This window comes from Cervus elaphus, chromosome 5 (genome assembly GCF_910594005.1).
Source record: "Cervus elaphus chromosome 5, mCerEla1.1, whole genome shotgun sequence".
In the NCBI taxonomy this organism is placed as follows: Eukaryota; Metazoa; Chordata; class Mammalia; order Artiodactyla; family Cervidae; genus Cervus; species Cervus elaphus.
The window spans coordinates 105,242,678-105,255,962 of NC_057819.1; positions in this window are offsets into that span (position 1 = coordinate 105,242,678).

Sequence of the window (13,285 nt, forward strand, 5' to 3'; positions counted from 1 at the left end):
CACCCTCCCTTCACTGGGTGCACAATGAGTTAGGACGACCAGGGATCAAGCGCTGGCTCCGGCTACATGACCCCCATGCCAGGGACTGTCCTCAACTCACCAGGCCCTCCCCGATCCACCATTCAAAATCTTCTCCACGTGCTAACAGGCAGGTTTCACTACTTCAATCCCCATTTTACAAGTGAACACAGTGAGGCACAGAGATGGTAAGTGAGTTGTCCATGGACACACAGTCTATAAGAAGAATCAACTCCAGAACATACATGGATAAAGGCTACATGATAGTCATAAAAGATAGCATGTGGTGATTCCATTTATATGAAACATCCAGAATAGATAAATCCATAAAGACAGAAAGTAAAGTGGGGTTGCCCTGGGCAGGGGCTGGGCAGGATGGAGAAGTTGGGGACATGACAGCTAAAACCTATGGGGTTTCTTGTTAGGGAGATGAAAATGCCCCCCAAAAATTGACTGTGGAGATGGTTTCACAACTCTGCTAATTATACCGGAAAAAAAAAAAACCATTGAATTGTACAATTTAGATTGATGAATTCTATAGCATATGAATTGTATCTCAATAAAGCTATTTTAAAAAAAAGAAGAAAACCACCTTCTGAGTTATCTTTCCAAGTATATGCCAAAGATTAGATAAGAAGAATAGATGAAAGTTACAGTTAATAAAAAAAACAGGCAATGATAGATTAGCTAGCAAGCTACCTAGACAGACACCTAGATAGGTAGATGATAGAAATGTTTCCTGGTTACGTTCTTCCTCATATCCTACCTTTCGAGATCAGTGTAAGAAAATGGAAGGCCCATCAACAAATCATGAGAGTCACTAAGTTATTAAGAAGATAGCAAACAGCAGAGAGTGCATTAGACACCAAGCCACATACACACAGCGCTTTCAGGCCAGTCCCGGCACCCCACATGGTCCGGGTAGACTGCCACTCTGTGCCTCAGAGCCCCCAGCTCAGAATCGTGTTATCAGGTCAGAGATAACGGATTTTACCCGGTCAGCCCTCACTCTCAACTCAAGACAAAGTGCTGCGTGCAGTGCTCCAGACCCAGGCAAGCCCACAGGAATTTCTTTTCTCTTTGAAAAGAAACTACACTCTTTGTAGTGTTACATAATTTATTTCACAAGAGATCCACATACCTAATTCCACCTCTTATTGTATGTAGTCACTCAATCGTATCCGCCTCTTTGCCACCCCAGGAACTGTAGCTTCTGTTCATGAAATTCTCCAGGCAAGAATATTGGAGGGGGTAGCCATTCCCTTCACCAGGTGATCTTCCCAACTCAGGGATCAAACCCCGGTCTCCCGCTTTGTGGGCAGAGTCTTTTGGTGACTATTAATAGAAGCTCCCGCTGCTCCCAGTTGAAACTGAAGCTATAGAGGGTGCAGGTGGAGGGGACGGGAGGAGAGATGTGGAGGGAGCCGAGTCCACAGTAAGAGTCCTACAGCCCTGAGAGCAAGGGACTGTGGCCAAGCTGATCTCAGCTGTTGACCCTGAGTGACCCATCAACTACAGACACCCACCATCCAACAGCCCCCCACAGTCGAGCAGGAGGAGAGACTCAAAAGCCTCATGATGGGTTGCGGGCATGAAAGCAAAATCTTGCCCTGTAGAAACCAAGTGGAAATTTGGGGGGGTTGCTTCCCTTTGAGCTGAGTCAGTGAGGCTCCAGAATGCTCCCCATTCCCAGCTCCATCAGGTGTGTTCATGCTGGGCCCTCCACCCAAAAAGCCCTCTTCTCTACATGCAAAACCGCTCATTCTTTGAGGCTCACTTCACCTCTATGAGGCCTCTCATCCCACCAGGCAGAGCCCCTAACTCCCCCTTGGAGGTTCCCAATGTGCCGTCCATACATGTCTCACGGTAACAGCATCACTTCTTCACATGCATGTTTACCCCCAGTGGGTCAATGGCTTCTTCCTCTTTTTTTTTTTTTTTGGCCATTATGTATTCATTGGTCTTAAAGAAGGAAATAGCAACCCATTCCGGTATTCTTGCCTGGAGAATTCCATGGACAGAGGAGCCTGGAGAGCTACAATCCATGGGGTCGCAAAGAGTCAGACACAATTGAGCGACTAACACACACACATATTCATTGGTATATTAGATCTGAGCAATTCCCTCCTAATAGTTACAGAAGTGTGTAAATAAAAATAAATTACACATAAACAAAAAAATATAAAGGCATGAAAGCAATATTGTAAATATCATCAAAGTGTGTACTACACAATAATATTTATCAGAGATGTTAATTTTGCCTTTATCTTTTTAATTAACTTTTATTGGAGTATAGTTGCTTCATAATGTTGCACAGGAAACTCTTCTCAATGGTCTGTGGTGACCTAAATGAGAAAGAAATCCAAAAAAGAAGGGGCATATGTGTACATATGGCTGACTCACTTTGCTATAAGGTAGAAATGGTCAATGGCTTCTTGAGGGCAGCAGCTGTGTTTTAGTTACGGCTGCATCTGTGCCATAAAGGACTGGCAATGTACCTGGCGCACCTCCTGCTGTCCATTATTGAACTACTATTTCTTAGAACCCTGAAGAAGGAAATGACAACCCACTCCAGTATTCTTTCCTGGAAATCCCATGGACAGAGAAGCCTGGCAGGCTACATTCACAGGGTCACAAAGAGTCAGACATGACTAAGTGACTGAGCTCATTTTTTGGAAATCCTATAATTAATTTAACATACTGCAATTGTATTGCACTGGGCTTTAAGTATATTGAAAAGCATTACCTTTTTTTAAAATTAATGTATTTATTTTAATTGGAGGCTAATTACTTTTCCAGTGGTCATGTATGGATGTGAGAGTTGGACTATAAAGAAAGTTGAGCACCAAAGAATTGATGCTTTTGAACTGTGGTGTTGGAGAAGACTCTTGAGAGTCCCTTGGACTGCAAAGAGATCCAACCAGTCCATCCTAAAGGAGATCAGTCCTGGGTGTTCATTGGAAGGACTGATGTTGAAGCTAAAACTCCAATACTTTGGCCACCTGATGAGAAGAGAAGACTCATTGGAAAAGACCCTGATGCTGGGAAAGATTGAGGGCAGGAGGAGAAGGGGACGACAGAGGATGAGATGGTTGGATGGCATTACCGACTCAATGGACATGGGTTTGGGTGGACTCTGGCAGTTGGTGATGGACAGGGAGGCCTGGTGTGCTGCAGTTCATGGTGTCCCAAAGAGTCATCATGGTGTCGCAAAGAGTCAGACACGACTGAGCGACAGAACTGAACTGAACTGAATGACTTTACAATATTGTGGTGGCTTTTGCCATACATTGACATGAATCAGCCAGGGCTGTACATGTGTTCCCCCATCCTGAACCCCCTCTCACCCCACCGCATCCCATTCCTCTGTGTTGTCCCAGTGCACTGGCTTTGAGTGCCCTGTTTCATGCATCAAATTTGGACTGGTCATCTATTTCACATATGGTAATATACATGTTTCAATGCTGTTCTCTTAAATCATCCCACCCTCGCCTTCTCCCACAGAGTCCAAAAGTCTGTTCTTTACAACCTTGTCTCTTTTGCTGTCTTGCATATAGGTTCATTGTTACCATCTTTCTAAATTCCATATATATGCATTAATATACTGTACTGGTGTTTTTCTTTCTGACTTACTTTACTCTGTATAATAGGCTCCAGTTTCATCTACCTCATTAGAACTGACTCAAATGCATTCTTTTTAACAGCTGAGTAATATTCCACTGTGTATATGTACCACAGCTTTCTTATCCATTTGTCTTCCAATGGACATCTAGGTTGTTTCCATGTCCTAGATATTGTAAACAGTGCTGCGATGAACATTGGGGTACACGTGTCTCTTTCAAATCTGGTTTCCTCAGTATATATGCCCAGCAGTGGGATTGCTGGGTCGTAGGGCAGTTCTATTTCCAGTTTTTTAAGGCGTCTCCACACTGTTCTCCATAGTGGCTATACTAGTTTGCATTCCCACCAACAGCATAAGAGGGTTCCCTTTTATTCACACTCTCTCCAGCATTTATTGTTTGCAGATTTTTTGAAGACAGCCATTCTGACCAGCATGAGATGGTACCTCATTGTGGTTTTGATTTGCATCTCTCTGATAATGAGTGATGTTGAGCATCTTTTCTTGTGTTTGTTAGCTATCTGTATGTCTTCTTTGAAGAAATGTCTGTTCAGTTCTTTGGCCCATTTTTTGCTTGGGTTGTTTATTTTTCTGGTATTGAGCTGCATGCTACTGCTAAGTCACTTCAGTCATGTCTGACTCTGTGAGACCCCATAGATGGCAGCCCACCGGGCTCTTCTGTCCCTGGGATTCTCTAGGCAAGAACACTAGAGTGGGTTGCCATTTCCTGCTCCATGAGCTGCATGAGCTGCTTGTATATTTTTGAGATTAATTCTTTGTCAGTTGCTTTGTTTGCTATTATTTTCTCCCATTCTGAAGCCTGTCTCTTCACCTTGCTTATAGTTTTCTTCATTGTGCAAAAGGTTTTAAGTTTAACTAGGTCCTATTTGTTTATTTTTGCTTTTATTTCCATTACTCTGGGAGGTGGGTCTTTTTTAAATACATTTTTTCATTTTTATTTCATTGGAGTTGCTTAAAACTAAAAAACATTGCTTTTTATTGCTTAAAGCTATAAAGCAAAGTGAATCAGCTATACATATACATTTACATATATCCCCTTTTTTTTGGATTTCATTCAGTTTAGGTCACCAGAGAGCACTGGGTAGAGTTCCTGTGCTATATAGTAGGTTCTCACTATTTTATACACAGTAGTGTATATGCATCAATCCCAATCTCCCAATTTATCCCACCCCCTCTTTCCCCCTTGGTATTCATATGTTGGTTCCTATGTGTCTTTATTTCTGTTTTGCAAATATGATCATCTATACCATTTTTCTAGATTCCACATATATGCATTAATGTACAATATTTGTTTTTCTCTTTCTGACCGACTTCACCCTGTATGTATGTGCATGTTTGTGTTTGTCACTTCAATCATATTCACCTCTTTGCGACCCTGTGGACTGTAGCCCACCAGGCTCTTCTGTCCATGGAATTCTCCAGGCAAGAATACTGGAGTGAGTTGCCATGCCCTCCCCCAGGGGATCTTCCCCACCCAGGGATCAAACCCGCATCTCTTAAGTCTCCTGCACTGGCAGGTTCCTTATCACTAGCACCACCTGGGAGGCACTCTGTATAAGGACTTTATTTTCTAGGATGATTTCCTGTTTAAACACACTGGCGATACAAATTTCCCATACACCCCCAGCCCCCACATATGCATAGCTTCCCTATAATCAGCATCACCCTCCAGAGTGAGACATGCTTCACCCAGGATGAATCTACACTGAGACATCAGAATCCCCAAAGTCCATAGTTGACCTTAAGGTTCATTCTTGAAACTGCACATTCCATCGGTTTGGACAAATGTATAGAGGACCTATGTCCATCATTATAGTATCATACAGAATATTTTCACTGCCCTAAAAATCCTCTATATATTCACCTCACTCCCCAAGCCCTTGGAAACCTCTGATCTTTTCATTGTATCCATAATTTTGCCTTTTCCAGAGTGTCCTACAGTTGCAATCATACAGTATAAAGCCTTTACATGTTGGCTTCTTTCACTTAGTTATAGGCACTTAACATTCCTCTGTATCCTTTCACGACTTGATAGATCATTTCTTGTTAGCACTGAATAGTATTCCATTGTCTGGATGGACCACAGTGTTCCCGTCCATCTACTGAAGGACATCTTAGTTGCTTTCAGGTTTTGGCAATTACGAATAAAGGTGCTGTAAATGACTGTGTGCAGCTTTTTATGTGAATGAAGATCTAAGTTCATTGGGATAAATACCAAGGAGCACAATTGCTGGAGGATAAGATGGTTGGATGGTGTCACTGACTCAATGGACATGAGTCTGAGCAAACTCTGGGAGTTGGTGATGGACAGGGAAGCCTGGTGTGCTGTAGTCCATGGGGTCGCAAAGAATCAGATACAATTTAGCAACTGAACAACAACGACACAGCAAAAGTGTTCCATTCTGTAAGAAACTACCAAATGTCTTCCAAAGAGGCTGCACCACTTTGCATCCCCACCAGCAACCAAGGAGAGTTCCCTTGGCTCCACATCTTCTCCAGCCCCTGCTGTTGTCTGTGTTCTGGATTTCGGCCATTCTAATAAGTGTGTGTTTTAATTCGCAATTCCCCTGATGACATACCACGCAGAGCATAAAATCTTTACTTTTTCCACATAAACATGAAAACTCTCACAAAGAATCTAGAAACTTGCTTTCTCATTTCTGCTTTTTATAAGTCCAGGAACGTGGAAGTGGTCTGTGGCTCTTCTGACCTCCAATGGACCTTGTGCCCACATCAAAGTCCATGCAGAAGATATTCAGGAAATAAATGCTGATCACTGGCTACTTTATTGCAAACTTCAGTGAGATGGACCAACGCCAGAAGGTGAAGACAAACTTGATATTACTGACTTGCCTCATGGAACTTGATTTGCTTCATGAAACATTAAGTGTACAAAGCTCTCAGCTGCAAGAGATGAGCTAAGGGCTGAATCGTGTCCCTCCCCACCTCCCCCCAGAAAATGTTGAAGTTCTAAGCCCTAGTACCAGTGTATGTGACATCATTTGCAAATACAGTCTTTACAGAGGTAATCAAGCTAGAATTAGGTCATTAGGGTGGGCCCAAATCCAAAATGCCTGGATTTGGATTTCTAAGCCAACCAGTTTGAGGCACTTTGTTGTGACAACTCTAGAAAACTAATACAGATGGACACTAGCGGAAGCAGAAAAAGCAATGTCATCAGAACTCAGTGATTCTCAGTTTCTCTAAGCTCTGCCATCCTCAGTCTGGGCTCCACTCCCAGGCAAGCAGTCACTATATGGTGGCCCCAACAGTGACAGCCTTCCCATTTCATGTCCTCTTGGGGGAGACCTTCTCCTCCCAGGAAATCGAACAGTAGACCTGAGATCCAGTCTTAGCAGCTTGAGTCTTAGGCGTAAGATTAGCCTTCTCCCTTGGGACTTTTCTAGTGGCCCAGTTATTAAGTACCTGAGCTTAAGAACCCACAAGAGGCATAGGTTCAATCCCTGGTTAGGGAACTAAGATCCCACATGACAGGTGGTTCAGCCAACAACAACAACAAAAAGATTAGTCTCTTTCCACACCCTAGAGTCTGAAAGTGAGAGGATTTTTCCTCATGGAAAACTAGGGTTCTCATCCCAAGTGACAGTGGGTGGGGGGCATAGATGCTGAGTGCTAGACAGGTAAAAAATAGGAAGGTGTCTAGAGCATATTTTTTTAAATTTATTTTTGGCTACATCAGGTCTTAGTTGCAGCACTTGGGCTCTTCATTGCGGTGTGCTGGCTTCTCTCTAGCTCTGGCGTGTGGGCTTAGTTGCCCTGCAGCATGTGGGATCTTAGTTCCACAACATGGGATCAAACCCAGGGCCCCTGAATCACAAGGTGGATTCTTAACCACTGGACACCAGAGAGGTCCCTGGAGCACATAGTAACATGCATCCATTCAGTCAACAAGTCTTTCTTGAGTGCAAGGCGTTATTCTAGGTCCTTAAGGTATGTCAGTGAGCAAAGTGGACAAAGATCCTGGCCCTCCTGGAGCTTACACTCTCGTAAGAGGGAGACTAAGTCATCAAAGGCCAAGGAAATCACTGTGGCAAATTCGGACCCAGTCATCCATCCTGTGGGCTCTGAGTGTTTGCTGAATGAATAAATGAAGGGAAATGAGGACAAGTGACTCTGCCAAGTGAATGCTGGCTATGTCTGAAGGCCCACGGAGACGGGGTTATAGGGTTCCCACATGCTAAGTGGGAGGGGACTTCTGTCCACAGATAGGTCAGGGATGAAAATGCTTAACTTCACCCAAACTGGAGAACCCAATACCTGGTGCTGTGACATTCTGTGACAGATACATGGAAACATGATGAACATGAACACACACACACACAATGAAAAGCCGTGTTACAATGGTCCTTTTACGGAGTGAAAACAGGATGCCTCTGAAACACTATTTTTCTGTTCTTTCGGGGAACCCTTGCCAGGCTTCCCCAGTGTGAAGAGAACTGTGCTTCTAAGGGGAAAAAAGAAGAGCATGAAGTCACCCTGTTTTGCAATCAGGGTTCTTCAACAGCCAAACGTGTTTAAATCCAAACACTCCCTCCCTAATGAGATCACGGAGGGAGTGAGAACAGGCAGCTGGGTCAGTGAGCTTTCAGAAAAAGCAGAACTCTAAAATAACGGCCCCACCAGACGCAGCTCCTGCTGAAACGCTGAACCACTGAAGCAGGTCCTGCTCCCCGAGAGAAGGACACAGTCTCTTTGTTTGCTTTAAGCCAAGGGCAAATGGTACCACTGGCGACAGCTTTAGTGGAATCCACCACCTTTCAAACCGTCTGTGGCATTTTACTCATTTATGTATTTGCTCATCAACAGCTTTTTCTGAGCACTGTGTTCCAGCATGATGAGCAAAAACAGAGCCAGTCAACTCCCACAGAGCTTACAACCTACCCTGACTTACAGTTTGTACAGCCTATAGACTCACACCAACCCATCACAAGGAAACATACAATCTCAAGTTGCATGGGGCATAAATGTGGAGATGTGACCCAATCAAAGGTGTCGGAGAAGATGGCTCTGAAGAAGTGATAACTCAGCTGAAAAGCAAAGGATGGAGTGGAAGATCCATGATGACGAGAAAGAAGAAGCAGTCATTCCAGGAAAAGGAACAAAATGTCCAAAGTGAGTAGTGAAAACGAGGGGCCCTCAGTCTGCCTGAGATACACATGAGGGTGTGAGGGTAAATGAACTGGAAAAGCAGGGAAGAGCAGACGTTGGAGAGAAGACACATGAAGAAGCTTTGTCTCCCTCCTAAGAGCGACAGGAGGGCGTCAAAGAGGGACTCATGCTCAGATCTGTGTTTTGACGCAGTGATGGATGCAAAAAGGGAAAGACTGCAGGGGGTCAAGATGGAAGCAGGCAGAACTTGAAGAGGCTCTCGAAGTTTTTTACAATGAATATGCATTACGTATGCAGTCAGGAGAAATGTTATATGAGGGGGGAAATAATCCTGCCACTGCCTTCCACAGTTCATAGGATGAAACCTCCAGCTCCTCAGGAGATCCTGGTTTTTCTAAAAGGCCAGCTCCCCCTCCCCTCCCCCACTTGAGGCTGGGATGTGCCTGCATGGCTCTGGTTCCCCGAGATAAAAGTAGATGTTTTCTGGGACTTCCCTGGTGGTCCAGTGGTTAAGAATCCACTTTGCAATACAGGGGATGTGGGTTTAATTCTAGTCGGGGAACTAAGATCCCACATGCCTTGGAGCAACTAAGCCTGTGCACCAAAACCAGAGAGTCTGTGAGCCTCAATGCAAGATCCCGCGTGACATAACGAAGATCCCAAGTGCTGCAAATAAGATTCAATCCAGCTAAAAAATTTTAAAAAAAAAAAAGAAACTAAGAAGTCTGAACATGGAAGAATTGATGCCTTTGAACAGTGGTGCTGGAGAAGACTCTTGAGAGTCCCTTGGACTGCAAGGAGATCAAACCAGTCAGTCCTAAAGGAAATCAACCTGTTGCTGAAGCTCCAAAACTTTGGCCACCTGATGTGAAGAACCGACTCATTGGAAAAGACCCTGATGCTGGGAAAGATTGAAGGCAGGAGGAGTGACAGAGGATGAGATGGTTAGATGGCATCATTGACTCAATGGACATGTGTTTGAGCAAACTCCAGGAGATAGTGAAGGACAGGGAAGCCTGGAGTGCTGCAATCCATGGGGTCGCAAAGAGTCAAACACAACCTAGTGACTGAACAAAGACCACAGTGATACAAAGTTTGAATAAAATAAAACAACCAGGAATTCTTTTTTAAAAAAGTAAATGTTTTCTGAAACAATAAAGGGAGGATCCTTTGCTTGTAAGCAGTTAAATAGGTCGTGTCTCCTTTCATTTGTTTTGCCAAGAGGCTTCCATTCACTTCCGTGTGTGGTGGAACTTGCCACCACGTGCCCCTTCGGTGGGGGGAGGGGAGGTGGTAGCTGGCCTCCAAGGATGAGTTCCACGGAACAAGCCTTAGAGGCACCACCCCAGGCGAGGCAAGCAGGGCTCCTGCCATCCAGAAGCATCTCGTGGTCTCTCAGGAGGATGCTGTGGGAACCCTGATGACGGTACAGAACTGTCTCATGCTCCATGGTCTCCACTACCATCAGTAAGAAAACTCAGATGGGATTTTCTCCCCGCTCTCTCTAGCCCCTTCCAGGATGGGCTTTGAGGAGGGGTGCAGTCATCCTCTACCTGGTGGGACACAAGTGGTCGGCTCTGAGAGCTGGGCTATGACTTGCACCCTATACTGCCTTCCTCTGGCAAACCGCATCCAGGAGACTAATTTTCAACATGTGTGGTCCTCTCATCCCTTCAGCACCATTTCTCCATCCAGGCTTCCTGTCCTGATTGAGTCTGGAAGCTAATGGTCGCTATAGCAATGGCTCTGTCCCTCCTGCAGCCAGGAGCTCATGGGCAAGTGAGTCAGCTCTTCCCGGACTTCCAGCAGCCTCCGAGCAGAGGGAGGAGGACAGGGAAGCAGAAACAGAAATCCTGGGGAGACAGTCACCAAGCCTCATCATGGGGGCGCTCCTGGCATAGCCCGGCTTTGCCTCCTTTCCCTGATGTTGACCTGGCTGGGGGAGGAGGTGACGCCACTTGGTGATGTCGTGGGCGAGGAAGGCACAGATGTCCTTGCTGGCAGCGATAAGCGGCTTCTCAGGAAGCCTGAGTCACCTTGGGCAGAGTGTCTCTGGAAGCAGGGGCACCGCCAAGCTTGTGTAGCCTGGGCTTCCTCCCAGCCTGGGGGCCCTGGAAGGCAGCATTTCCTGTTGGTATCCCTTGACCTGGGCAGCCACCACCCCTGAGAAGTTTCCAGCCACCCTCACCCTGGCACTGTGAACCTGGTGCTCGGAGGTCTTTTTCCCTCTGCTCATCTTGCGTTTGTTTCCTCTGGAATGTTCCAGGTCCCCTGGAGTGCTCCTTGTCAGGAATCTGAACATTCCAAAAGTGTGGAGCGGTTTCAGGGTATTCATCTCTGTATGGGATTTCCCAATGAGGAAGCAGAGAACTGAATCTGCAAAACCTTATTTCCTCATTTACCTAATTGGGAGTGAGGGGCAGGATGGGACAATCTGGGGACTTTTAGCAGTGGGGTGATACTAAGACCCTTACGCCTCCGGCAAACGATTTGCTACCTGCTGGCTGGTAGCTGCCGTTCCACCACTGAATGGAAAAGAAATACTTGAAGCTATTTTCCTTCATGGGTTCTTTTTATTTTATTTACTTGGCTGGGGTCTTAGTTGTAGTGCTCACAGGCTCAGTAGCTGTGGCGCGCAGGCCTAGTTGCCCCAAGGCATGTGGGATCTTAGCTCTCCAACCAGGGATTGAATCCAAGTCCCCTGCATTGCAAGGCAGACAGACGCTTTACCACTGGACCACCAGGGGAGTCCCTCCTTCATGATCTCTGATGGAAGCAGGAGTAACTAAATTCCACAAAAGCACTGGTTCCTTGCCCCTCCGTGGATGGAGGAAGCCCTGGGGAACACTGGGGAAGGAAGGAAGCTCAGAAAGAAGAGTCTGCTTCATGCATTTCTTAGGATATGGCCCAAGGAAACGGACTTTCAGAAATTAGGACATAAGGGAATGTGTGTGAGAGCAAAAAAAAAGTCACCGAAGGTCAACTAACCCACCCTGAATTTTCCAAGTAGGAGACCATGACATCAGTCTTAGGAAAGTTCCCAAAGCCAGGAATAGTACCCAGAACCTCAGCTCAGCAGCTCAGGACTCTGGGCCAACATTCAACCTGCCAGGTGGCCGTTTCCACAGTTGTCCAGTGAGGGTGACAGCAGGATTGTGGGGGTAAATAAGACACGACATGCCACATCTGGCCAGTATCAGCAGGCAATAAACTCTGGCAGGATAACAGCCACAATAGCAATAGTAATAACATCACCCAGCTCTCCTGACAAGTTCTCCCTCCAGAAGCATCCTCCTACCTGCCCTTCTGATCCTTCAGGAAGTTTTCTTTTAATGGAGGTAATATGAAACTGAAGCTAAAACTCCAACACTTTGGCCACGTGATGCGAAGAACTGACTCATTGGAAAAGACCCTGATGCTGGGAAAGATGGAAGGCAGGAGGAGAAGGGAGGACAGAGGATGAGATGGTTCGATGGCATCACTGACTCAATGGACATGAGTTTGTTTCTGGGAGTTGGTGATGGACAGGGAAGCCTGGCGTGCTGCAGTCCATAGGGTCGCAAAGAGTCGGACACGACTGGGCAACTGAACTGAACTGAGTATGAAATTGTTCTTGGGACTTTACTGGTGGTCAGCGGAGAAGGCAATGGCACCCCACTTCAGTACTCTTGCCTGGAAAATCCCACGGATGGAAGAGCCTGATAGGCTGCAGTCCATGGGGTCGCTAAGAGTCGGACACGACTGAGCAACTTCACTTTCACTTTTCACTTTCACACACTGGAGAAGGAAATGGCAACCCACTCTAGTGTTCTTGCCTGGAGAATCCTAGGGACAGGGGAGCCTGGTGGGCTGCCGTCTATGGGGTCACACAGAGGCGGACACGACTGAAGCGACTTAGCAGCAGCAGCAGCAGTGTCTAAGACTCCTCACTCCCAATGCAGGGGAACCAGGTTCTATTCCTGGTCAGGGACCTAGATCCCATGTGCTAAGACTCAGAACAGCCAAACAAATAAATAATTGTTCTTAAATGAACCTAACTTCATTTTTTCACATCCCCCACCCAAGTCTGGTCCTGGCACAAAAGCAGGGGGTACTGCTTGTGGGGAAGACAGCCTGGTGCCTCCAGGGCCCCAGGAGCAGGGCACTGGGTCCAGAGCCCACCCTGGGTGGCAGTGGAGCCACTGCTGGGGCCAGCCACTGCTGCTGAGCTGTCCTGTAGCCCAGAGTGCTGGTCTTTGTCAAAAGCAGGGATTTGTGCCGGGAAAACCCCCAGGGCCTGGCATTGTGGAGCTGTCCAACTGCATTTCAGCCCTGGGCTTCACCCTCTGCTGAAACCGATCCCCTGTCACCACACATCCAGAGCGGAAACAACAGCCTCACCCTTTTCTGCCAAGAGTTTTGTGTTATCTGGGGTGGGGTGGAGTCAGGGGGCGGTGCTCATGCCCACAGGTCCTGCTGTCCTGCCCAGAGAAGGACCCCTGGGCATCTGGAGTCTTT